Source organism: Sminthopsis crassicaudata, chromosome 5, assembly GCF_048593235.1.
Source record: "Sminthopsis crassicaudata isolate SCR6 chromosome 5, ASM4859323v1, whole genome shotgun sequence".
Lineage (NCBI taxonomy): Eukaryota > Metazoa > Chordata > Mammalia > Dasyuromorphia > Dasyuridae > Sminthopsis > Sminthopsis crassicaudata.
Genome location: NC_133621.1, coordinates 66,313,153 through 66,325,399, shown reverse-complemented (window position 1 = coordinate 66,325,399; position 12,247 = coordinate 66,313,153). Strand labels below are relative to the sequence as shown.

Below are 12,247 nucleotides of genomic sequence, written 5' to 3'. Positions count from 1 at the left end.
GAGACAAGAGGGTCCAAAATGCTGTCCATGGACAGGCTATGGCAGAGCTGGAGCTATGCTCGCAGTGTCCCCAGGCTGACGCCAGTCCACCTTTTACCAGATTCCTCTGTCACTACCCATGCTTAGACCTGGAGCAGAACCATGGCATATGATTCTACCTACTTTAAGGAGGATAACCTCAGGAGTTAGATGGTGCAGTGAATTAGCATTAAACCTGGAGTCAGGAAGTCCAGCCTCGGGCACTTACTAGTTCTGAGCCACTGGACAAATCACTTAACCTGATTCCCTCATCTGTAAAAGGGAGATAATAACAGCACCAACTTCATAGAGTAATGAAGATAAAACGAGGTATTTGTAAAGCACTTGGCTAATCTTAAAGACCTAAATAAAAGCTAGTTACTGTTATTCTTAATGTGCAGCATGTCTTGAATGGGGCTTGTGGCATTTTTTTACTGCTATCCATTTGGGACAGTATTATCAGCTTGGCTCTTCATTTCAACTTGGCATTCCTTCAGCCCTACTCATTGTCTTTCTATCCCATTCCTCCATGGTGGGCTATTCCAAACCCTCATCCCTCAGAGGAGTAATTCCACATTAGAGCTGATGACAGCCTACTACTTCAATAAGAAGGGGCCATCGATGTGGAAACCCTCAGCTCTGCTGTTCCATTCCCCCAAATTTCTCAGCACAATGACCTGCTCTCTCCTTTTCTCTGGTCACAACAAAGAGTTATCTCTGGGGTCTCTAATAAGCTAATCCTTTCATAGGATTCCTGGAATTCTACTCTCATCCACCTTTCTCAGGATCCATAGCTCCATTTCCTGCCCCTTCATGCATCCTTAATCACTCTGGCCTGGAATTCTCTCCCTTCTCATTTCTACCTCTCAGATGGCTAGACTTCCCACTTCTACAAGAAGCCTGATTCCCCTTCATATTAATTTCTCCTAATAACTTATTTATTTGTTATAAGAATAAATTGGAAGCAATCAATAATTTATTCTCTCACCCTTTATATAGTAGTTATTATGTAGGACGTGTGTGTGTGTGTGTGTGTGTGTGTGTGTGTGTGTGTAATCTAGATAGCTACATCTTGCTGGACATAGTTATTTACGTGTCCCCTTTAGAGAAGGCTTTTTTTGGGGGGGAAGGGGGAAGGTTGTTGTTGTTTGTTTGTTTTTATTATTTTGCCTTTCTTTGCATCTTTATACCGCCTGGCAAGTAGCAGGTACCTATATGCTTGTCTCATTGACTAACTTCCATTTCATCCTCCTATTCAAAAACATTCAAAGGCTTCCATCGCTTCTTTGGATAATAAGTCTTTAGCTTGCTATTTAAATCCTTATATAATCTGGCTCCTCCTTACCTTTCCAATTCTGAACTGATCCCCTTCACACACTTTCTATTATAATCACATTTGACCAGTTAGAACAATACTTTACATAAAAGTAGTTCTCGTGTCTATGTATTCTCTTGTTACCTCATCAAAGAATCTCCACATTCCTCAAAAGCACAGCTCTTGTATAACCACATTTTCTGATTCTCTCCAACTCTTCCAATTAATTAATGCTCTTCCTCTAGAAGTTATTTTGTATTACTTATTTACTTTGTATCAACTTATTTGAATATGTCTTATAACCTCTGAATTAAATATAAGTTCCCTGAAGGAAAATTTGATTTTTTTCTTGTTTTTTAAAATCTGTATAGTGCCTACCATTGGACTAGTCACAGCAAGTGCTTAGCAGATATTTATATAGAAAAATTGGTTACAAACACACTAGAATGTCCTTAATCCTATTTCTTTCATTCTCTTTTTTTAAACTTCTAAATTCTCTAAAAAGTTGTCTATAGCTCATAATTCTACTTCCTCATTTCTCATTCTCCTCTGGAATCTGGTTTCCACCTCCACTATTTTATTAAAACTGCTATCTCTAAAGCTAATTAATCATTTCCTAATCATCAAGTCCAAAGGTCTTTCCTCCAGTCTTGATCCCACTTCATATATTGCAACATTTGACATTATTATAAGTGTCTTCTTCCTTCTGAGCAACCTCTATCTACTGGCCCTGGACACACCACAATATCCTGATTCTCCCATTTAACTCTTTCCTGTTAAAATGACTATTCACAAAGAGTTTGAATTTTTCTGTCTTTATATTTTCCCTTTGGAATCTGATTTCTTAACTCAGACTATTAATTTTAGGGCCAAATCTACAAGCCCCCTCTCTGGACTGATGTCTCTCCCTGTCTATAGTCATTGCCACAATAATGTTCTATGGGCACCTCAAATTAGGACCATTGGGTTGTCCCCAGACTGGCTTCTCTTTCCGATCACCATTTCTATCAGTGGCATTCTCCTCCCCTCTGTCTCTCATATTTGAAACTTTAGGGTTATCTTTGACTCTTCTCTCTCCATCTTTTCAGAATCAAGTTACCAATTCAATGAAATTTAACAAATATTCACCAAGTAACTTTTATATTCTAGGCACAAAGACTGCAAATATAAACTTAACACAGATTCTGCTTTCATGTTTACAATCTAAATGGAAAAGGATGGAAGAGGGGAGAGATGACACAGGTAATCACAACAGAAAGGAGAGTATGATGAATGCAAAGGAGAACTCTGTCTTGGTAAAAATATTATGAAAAATGTAAAGAGACAGAAATCTCTTTGTGGCTAATGGGATATTGAGGTGGTGGTGGGAGAGATTAAGGAAGTCTCTTACATCTGTTCCCTCCTCTCGTTCTCTCTCTACTGCCACCAACCCTGGCAAAGCTCCTCCCTGCCAATTCTCTGGCTGTCATGGTCTTCTGACATTTCTATTTCTTTTGCCCTTCAAGTCTTCAGAGTTTCTAGGCTTAATTTCCTCATACAAAGATTTGATTGTAGGCTCGCTCTTCCACTTGCCATTGAAGACCTTTATGATGGCTCCATCCTGATTTCATGAATAACTCTCCATAGACTCAACACTGTGGCCAAAATGGACTGTTTGCTGTCCCCATACATGACCCACCATTTCCAACTTTGGTGTTTTTGCTCAAATTCTTTTTTAATCATGGAATTTTTCTTCCCTATCCCTTAAAAACTCAATTTTTATCTCCTCCAAAAAGTTTCTCAATTCTTCTCCCCTGCCACAAAAACACTTCCACAATACTTATTTTTTTCTGTTGTGATAGACTTATGGATTACTGTGCATTGCAAAAATCATATCTACCATACCCCCCTCCTCTCATAAGTCTGCAAGCTCATAAGGGAAAAAGCATTTATTAAGCAGTTACTCTATGCCACAAACTGTAAGGACTTTTCCTTATTTAAATAGCATCTCCCCCAGCCACAGTGCTCTGTACCAAATGTTTTTTAAATGGAATGAAACCTAACCTTCATGATGTTGGGGAATGGCCCCTGGATTTGAATTCTGTTTTTTTTTCTAATCGTTATAAAAGGATCATTCACTTCACATCTGAGGAATTCAGGTTCTTCAAATGAAAAATCAGTGGGTTTGGGGCAGCTAGGTGGTGCAGTGGATAGAGCACCAGCACTGAAGTCAGGAGAACGTGAGTTCAAAGCTGGCCTCAGACAGTTAACACTTCCTAGCTGTATGACCCTGGGCAAGTCACTTAACCTCAATTACCTCAGCAAAAATAAATAAATAAATAAATAAAAATAAAAATAAATCAGTGGGTTTAATGAAATGATTTCTAATTCTACAATATATATCTTTTTTAAAAGGAAGCAAATTCAATAATTATGTATGTGTCATCAGAGGTCCACATCTTCAGCCTCATTTTGATGATGAATTCAAATCCACAAGTATTTACTGACTATTTTCTATGTGCCAGATACTTTGAAGACAAATAACATGAGCAGCATCCATGATGGTTATGATTATTAACTTAACATGTCAACCTAGGAAAAAAAAAAGGGGGGGAGATGAGCAAAGAGTAACATAAGAATTCTGACTAGTTCAGTTGGAAACTCATTTCAAGATCAGGGCTGATAAGGAATGTTTCTAGTCTTCTTTCTTTTCCAATGACGTGTGATAGAAGGGCATGTTTAGGGTGAAAGTAGATGATTCTGGCAGAAAATCATGAGATATGACAAAATAATTCAGCATCACTCCCACTTCTGTACCCTCACTCTGAAAAATGACTGTGTTTTGGCAGAAGTGATCACAACCTGAATAAACAATGTTTCCTTTCAATTATATTAAGCCTCCTGTTCCTTTCTGAGCAATATTCATTTTGATGAAATTCCAGCATAGAGAAAAACATCTGACTGTTCCACTGAAGTTTGATATGATAGGACTTTACCTGAATTGCTTTCTTTTAATGCTCCTAGTTGCTCTATGCTGAAGAAATAAAGCAAGCATTTGCTTTTAAAGCATTTAAAGGTTTAAATGCAGTCAAAACTGCCACAAGAAATTACTGAAATGCATCCCCAACTCCTGCCAATACTACTCCCAAGCTATGGCTATATCACTTAATCTCCTTGCTTTGGAATCTTTATCCAAAGGAAAAACACAGTAGTTGTGTGGAGAAAGCTACGTTATATGGCAACAGACAGTTTCCAAACAGTTTGATAATGTTATTGGAAAGAAGAAATCTGAACTCCTACAGAGAAGGAATCTGTAGAACAACTACTTACGTGTCTCTTGACACTCATCTAGGTTTTAACACCTTGAAATTAAAAAGAACTTTAAGGAATGATTTGGGGTTCCCTCAAAATCAGGAGAAAAAATGTAGTGTATTCACATTTTCCCCTTCTAATAAAGAAACAACTACAAGCTTAAAGTGGGCAAACGAGAGACACAAAATTCACTGCCACTGAATTGACTAAGTAGCACTAATATTTTCCACTTTAAAGAAACTATAGCGTCTTCACTGTGGGATATAGAAGAAACATTTCAAAGGTTTCATTTTTTAAAAAATGTTTTAATCATCAAAATTAACAAAAGCATTAAATGTTACTAAAATTGCTTTGGATGGAACAGTTTTCCTGGCATGAGACTTTTAAGAAGTTGATGACTTCCTTCTGAGAGGTTAGATGCCAGAGGAGGCTAGGTGGGGTTTCTTATTTCTTGCTTCTAAATCATATTTTGCAACATTTTTTTTGAGGGGGATGGTGAACTATAGTTTCCCTCTGCCCACTTATGAAATGAAATCATTAAATATCAAATTGTGTATTAAATTAGTTTGGAAGAGTTTGTTGAGTTTTTCATAATACTTTTCTCCTGCATCCTCCTCAATGATTTCTGGTATATAAGGTACATTATCTTTTTTTTTTTTTTTTTTATCTGATTGCTTATTGTCCATTATAAGCAATGGAGGCCAATGAATCCCATCCTGCCAGCATTCATTCTACTTAGTTTTAACTTAAAAAAAAATAGTATTTTATTTTTTCAAAGACATACAAAGAAAGTCCTGCAAAATCTTGTGTTCCAAAACTTTCTCCCTCTCCCCCCTTCCTCTTCCTCTAGATAGCAAACAATCCTATATAGGTTAAAAGTATGATTCTTCTAATCATATTTCCATATCTGTTGTGTTGCACAAGAAAAGTTAGATCAAAAGGGGGAAAACACAAGAAAGAACGAAAGGAAGAACGAAAGAAAGGAAGAACGAAAGAAAGGAAGAAAGAAAGAAAGAAAGGAAGGAAGGAAGGAAGGAAGGAAGGAAGGAAGGAAGGAAGGAAGGAAGGAAGGAAGGAAGGAAGGAAGGAAGGAAGGAAGGAAGGAAGGAAGGAAGGAGGAAGGAAGGAGGAAGGAAGGAAGGAAGGAAGGAAGGAAGGAAGGAAGGAAGGAAGGAAGGAAGGAAGGAGGAAGGAAGGAAGGAAGGAAGGAAGGAAGGAAGGAAGGAAGGAAGGAAGGAAGGAAGGAAGGAAGGAAGGAAGGAAGGAAGGAAGGAAGGAAGGAAGGAAGGAAGGAAGGAAGGAAGGAAGGAAGGAAGGAAAGAAAGAAAGAAAGAGAAAGAAAGAAAGGAAGAAAGGAAGGAAGGAAGGAAGGAAGGAAGGAAGGAAGGAAGGAAGGAAGGAAGGAAGGAAGGAAGGAAGGAAGGAAGGAAGGAAGGAAGGAAGGAAGGAAGGAAGGAAGGAAGGAAGGAAGGAAGGAAGGAAGGAAGGAAGGAAGGAAGGAAGGAAGAAGCAAACAAACAAGCAACAACAACAAAACAGGTGAAAATACTATGCTTTGACCCACATTCAGTCTCCATAGTTCTCTTTCTGGATGCAGATAGCACTTTCTATCACAAGTCTATTGGAATTGCCTCATTGTTGAAAAGAGCCAAGTCCATCAGAGATCATCACATAATCTTGCAATTATTGTGTACAATGTTCTCCTGATTCTGTTCACTTCACTTAGCATCAGTCGTGTAAATCTTTTCAGCCTTGTCTGAAATCAGCCTGCTCATCATTTCTGCTACAACAATAATTTCCTATTATATTCATATATTATAACTTAATCATTCCCATTCTCCAACTTATGGGTAATCCACTCAATTTCCAGTTCTTTGCCTTTGTTTTAGTTTTTAAAAAATTCTGTTTTAATTTTTATCAAGGACATCAATATTTGTATAGTTTGGTTCCTCTAGAATTGTGATTCCTAGAAAAGAATCATGTATTACATTCCAATAGAAACTATAAAATTTCCCCTAGAATACTGGGTTCACAACATTTTCTTGAGGCATAAGGACTCTGAGACTTATAAAAATTACCCTCATGAGCTTCAAAGAATTAAATTAAATTAAAGTAACCAATGGCAATTAAAAAAATAAAAAGCAACCCCAAAGCTATGGTGGGTCAAAGCAATTGTAACATGCCACCAATAATGGTTTCTGTGGGAGCAGAGTGAAAGACATTCTTGAGAACACACATGTGCGTGATATTTTGAGAATGGGATGCATCAAATAGAGCAACACATCTTAGTACTCTATTATAAAGAAAAGGCTCCAGGATGTTGGGCACCAGCTTTTCTGGTGACATTTATGGTGAAATATGGATAAAACAGAGATGAAAGGCCAAGCAAGGATTGTGGTCCACACTGGTAGAGGAGAACACATATTTACCCCAGATACAGTTTTGTATTGTCAAGCCAGTATGACATAGCAGAGTGCTGGACTTGGAAGCAAGAAGATCTGAATTTTAATCCTGCCTTTTCCTAAATGGAAAATAAAGGAGCTAGACTTAATGGCTCTGAAGGTCTTATCCAGTTCTAAATCTAGGATCCTACAAAGAAAGGTTCCCAGAGATGTAAATAATAGATGTAACAAATTCCAGAATACTATGAGATCCATAATTGTTTCTCTCTGATCCTGAACTTAGATCAACATATAAGCTCATTTCCTAAATGGATAAAACAAAGGGAAGATGCTTTTAGCACATAGCACACAAATTTCCTTTTCGTTCCTTTTCTAAAGGGCAAAGAGGTGATGGGACACATTTTGAAAAGGTAGAAAGAAAGAAATGTGGACAGAATCATATAAGGTGAGCATCACTATATATAAATATAAAGGAAGGAGGTTTCCATTGTTCTAACGTACTATCAGTATTTTATAAATAGGAAAAAAACTATTTGAACTTAAGTATTTTCTAATTCCTGAAGGAGTGAGATAAAACGGCATAGTATATTATGGCACAAAATGTTCTGGGGTTGGGAGTCTAGACCCATGATGGGCAAACATAGTGATGATGCTACCATTCTAACACCATTGCTCCTCAGTGCAGCAAGAAACACTGAAAGAATCCCTGCAATGAGAATCAGTAGGAAACAATCACTATTTGAAGGAAGAAAAGGAACAGAGAGAAGACTTTTTAGTGAAAATAAAATGATGAGAAAACGGTACAGGTCTAGATAGAATAAACACCTTTAAAAAGCTCACATGCCAAAAAAAAAAAAAAAAAGAAAAGCTCACAGAATCAAAAGCTCCCAGCCATGAGCTGGCAAACAATTGTAAATTATTCATCATAAAAATACATGTCAGCTGAAAAAGCCAGCACCGGAAAATAAAAACAAAAATCCCACAGAGGTATCCTGACCCACTCTTAATGGGCACTGATGTTGCCCCATTAACAGACCCTGGGGGCCTCTGGGAAAGCAGACTGACCAGTACTTGCACTAAGCTTCCCTGTAAGGCTTCATGCCATTGCCAGACTCTACTTAGCAACTGCCTTTTCAATTATTTCTAATGTTTTGAAATATGGGGAAAAACTTGACAGGGCCAGCAAGGCACTATTCCCTGAAGATTAACCTATTGATTGTATATATGCCTGCTGCAGAAGAAAGATGTTCCTTGACTTTATACATTATCTGTTGACAAATTTCAAAAATTAAAAAGTGTCAGGGTCAATCCAAGTTACAATAATGTACCAAAAACTTGCATGATTGAAAATTTCAAAATGAAGAATGTATTTTATATAGTTCAGTTCAGAGTGTATATGTGTATGTGTGGATAAGAGATATCTTTTTATACTCTGAATGATCATAAGTGGTATTCTCATTTTTGTCACTGAATTTTATTTATGCATGTACATTCCTAACATGGGGCAGAAATGGCTGACATTACACTATCCCTCCAGTGGGAAACGCATTTAATCCTTTTGTTTCCCATTTATCATGTTATACAATAAATTCCAGATTCCTAACTTTAGCATAATCTTTTTCCTGTGTGGACCGTGAAATGCTTCGTGCATTTGGGGTAGTGGTGATATTTTGGACAAGTCTGCAAATAAAATCTTTGGTTGTAACACCCCATAAGGTAATCTAAAACAGGCCAAGTATGTGGAAAGATTAAAAAAAAATCTTCAGCAGAAAGTGTTATTGCAAGTCTACAGCTATTTTAATATGCAATGTAGTGAAAAAAAGGATATTGCCAACTTTGATGCATGGAAACAGCTTCTTATTCAAAAAGGGAAAAAAAAATTTGCAACATCCCCTTCAAATTCTCCCCCACAAATTTAAAATGAATGTATGAAATTGTATTCATAACATTTCAAAATGAGAACCACCTTGCTTCCCAGCACAAAGTGCAAATAAACTTTGAATATAACTAATAATTCTTAAAATGATTCAATTACTTGAGGTCTTTCTCAGGGAGGGAGATTACTAACAATATTCCAAAATCTAAATGTAAAATGCCCCATTAACATTTGAAAAATATGACATATTAAACTATAGTAAGGCTGAACATTCATCCCCGAAAGCAACAGTTGGGTCCTGCGTTGAATCCTCTAAGATGGCTAGAGACCTAACTGCAGCATGGTATTTATTTATACTTTCCTCACACATCTGGAAAAGTGTTAAACTACTTAGAAGTCTTTTAAAAAAAAAATTCACCTGTCCATTAACCACCATCACAAATATTTACTATATAGAATCAGCAATGTTCTAAACTGTCATAGTTCTTTTTTTCCCAAAAAATGTTTTTACTTTATAATCAGAAAAAAAATCTACTTTTGAAATAGAAAAACATTCTAACAATTAACACCCATTAAAATTATGTGATGTCAACTTGAGTCATAAGCAACTGCTCACATAGACTAAAATAGTCAAGAAAAGATCAGATGAACAAGTCAGCGTGCATCAGAGATTTCTTCTAGGACCAGGAAGTTCTTAACCTTTTTTTTTTTTTTTTGATGGTGATATGGCCCCATTTTGGTTGTCTGGGGAAGCCTGTGGAACCTTTCTCAGAATCATGGTTTTAAAATGTGTAATATAAAAGAGGATTACACAGAAAAACAATCAAATTAATAACATTGATATAATTTTTTTTTAAATCTTGTTCAGGAGTCCCAGGTTAAATAAGAAAACTTGCTATCTAGATGGAGAACAGAATTTAGATGGCAAAAAGGTAAACATCATAAATTACCAGTAAATGATTTTACAATTTAATGGAACTATAACCTTTTGTTTCTGACAAATACACCAAATCCCTTCTCTTGCTTTGTGCAATTAGCGAGGAAGCATTATGAGATATGAATGAAAATAGAAGTGTGAGAGGGCAGTCTTCATGTTAGCCTGCTAAGAGATGTTAGAAGGGGTCTGAAAGAGGAATGTGGTGGAATTTTTAACAATTTTCTTGATAGTGACATTCTCATCATTTATTCCATTATTCCAAGAGGCATCAATTAAACAACTACTGTGTTTGTATTTAGTATAACTATATTAAGTATAGCTAATGTTCAAAGAGCTTTGGGAGGGGGAAAAATAGATAATGAATCACAGAATTTCTGAATTGGATGGGACCTAAAAGGCTAACTATTTTCTCTTTATTTCTTAATAACAACCCTCCTACAATATACACAAAATTGGTCGTGCACTCTCTGATTTTAAACTTTGAATATTTGAGATTAATCTAATTGTTAAGAAACTTTTCCTCATATGATTACTTAAATTTCTTATTTGTAATTTCTACCAATAACAACAAATCTTCACTCTGAGGCTTAGGAAAAGACATTCAAGACACTGCCTTTTGAGTAATCTGTGGCCTAGAGGGTGGGGAAAGAATGAAGTAATTAAAGATGAAAAAGACGTAAACAAAAAATAAATGCATATCAAGCAAAAAGAGATAATGACCAATAGAATTCTCAGAAAGATATAGATAGCCAGACAGATGGACAGATAGACGGACAGACAGATATAGATAGATAGATAGATAGATAGATAGATAGATAGATAGATAGATAGATAGATAGATATAGATATAACTAGTATGTGCCAGGCACTGAGCTAAGTGCTTTATAAATATAATCACACTCCTTCTTGAACTGGCTATGAACCGGCCTTAAGGATGAGGAGATAGGGAAGTACATGAGGATGCTATTTCCAATTTGTAGGTAGCTACCACCTCCTTTTGAGCAAACATGCCTTCTACAAAGTCAAAATTAGCTTGCATAAGTTCACAACTTTTTCAAAAATCAGAGGTGCCACTGTGATTAATAAAATACAAATCTATTTTAAGAGTTATTGAATAATAATGTATTCACAGGGGATAGAGAGCCAGTTTCAAAGTCAGAAAGATCTAGGTCTCTTAAGTTTCCCCTGTGTGAATCTAGGCAAGGAATTTAGCCTTGAATTGATCTAGGCAATTCTCAGATTTAGTTTCAGATGCTAGATTCTATGGTTTGAGCCAGTTTCCTCACCCCAAAAAATTTCCCAAATCAATGAAATCCCAGAAGCAGTTTCTATCCCTTATCAATTCATAAGCTTCTTTTGTCATGATGGTAGGTTTTTAGATGGAATCCAAAGTACAATGTAGGAGTCTGTCCCATCTTTTTTTTTTTTTTTTTTTTAATGTTGAAAGAAATTTAGAAACCACTGATGTAAGCCAGATGAAAGGAAGCTAAAATGAGGAAGACATTCTGTAAAGAGTAGGAAGGAGAGAGAGGCTCTGCCAGAGCTAGAGTTCAAAATTAATAGAAACCCAAAAGAATGTTGAGCTACAGAAAGTATGTATATGGATTGGATTATTTCCTATCTAGGGGAGAGGGTGAGAAGGGGAGGAAAAATTGGAACACAATGTTTTGCAAGGATTAATGTTGAAAAACTATGTATATCTTTTGAAAATTAAAAAGCCTGGGGCAGCTAGGTGACGCAGTGAATAGAGCATCAGCCCTAAAGTCAGGAGGACCCGAGTTCAAATCTGGTCTCAGACACTTAACACTTCCTAGCTGTGGGACCCTGGGCAAGTCACTTAACCCCAACTGCCTCAGGGGAAAAAAATTTTAAAATCTTAAAAAAAAAAAAAAAAAGAACTCCCTATGCACATCAAAAAAAGACAAAAAGAAAATATGTATATGGGAAAAGTGTCAGTTAATGGAAGATTTATACTGAATAACAAGGATGACTGGCAGTTGCTAGTAAAAACTTATGTTTTTGTTCTAGATTTATGATTTCATCTACACTGATTTCACCTACACAGATACCGGTATAGGAATTCCCTTAAGAGAGCTACCTGGGCACTGTTGAGATGTTCGGTGACTTACCAATATGAGTCAGAGACAGGTTTTGAATTCAAGTTGTCACAGTTCTTAGTCTGGCTCCTCCCCTTTATTACCTCACTGTGCCTGTCTGAAAGAAGGCATTTCAAAAACTATTCATCCCGACACTACTGAGATCCAACAAGCAGATGGTGTGACATGGACGAACCTTCATGTTGTGAGCTGTGAGGCAATGTCATTTATTAAAAGCAAAGGCTTTCACTGCAGAACTAACCCATATTAAATATGAACAGGGATACAGAATAGCACTGGCTGACAAAAGAG

At 36.5% G+C, this 12,247-nt stretch overlaps 1 protein-coding gene across 5 annotated transcripts in view; it reads right to left on the bottom strand.

Moving 5' to 3' along the window:
* The window catches only part of SVIL (supervillin), a 247,505-nt gene that overhangs the window by 119,334 nt on the left and 115,924 nt on the right, over positions 1-12,247 (bottom strand). The window lies entirely within an intron of this gene.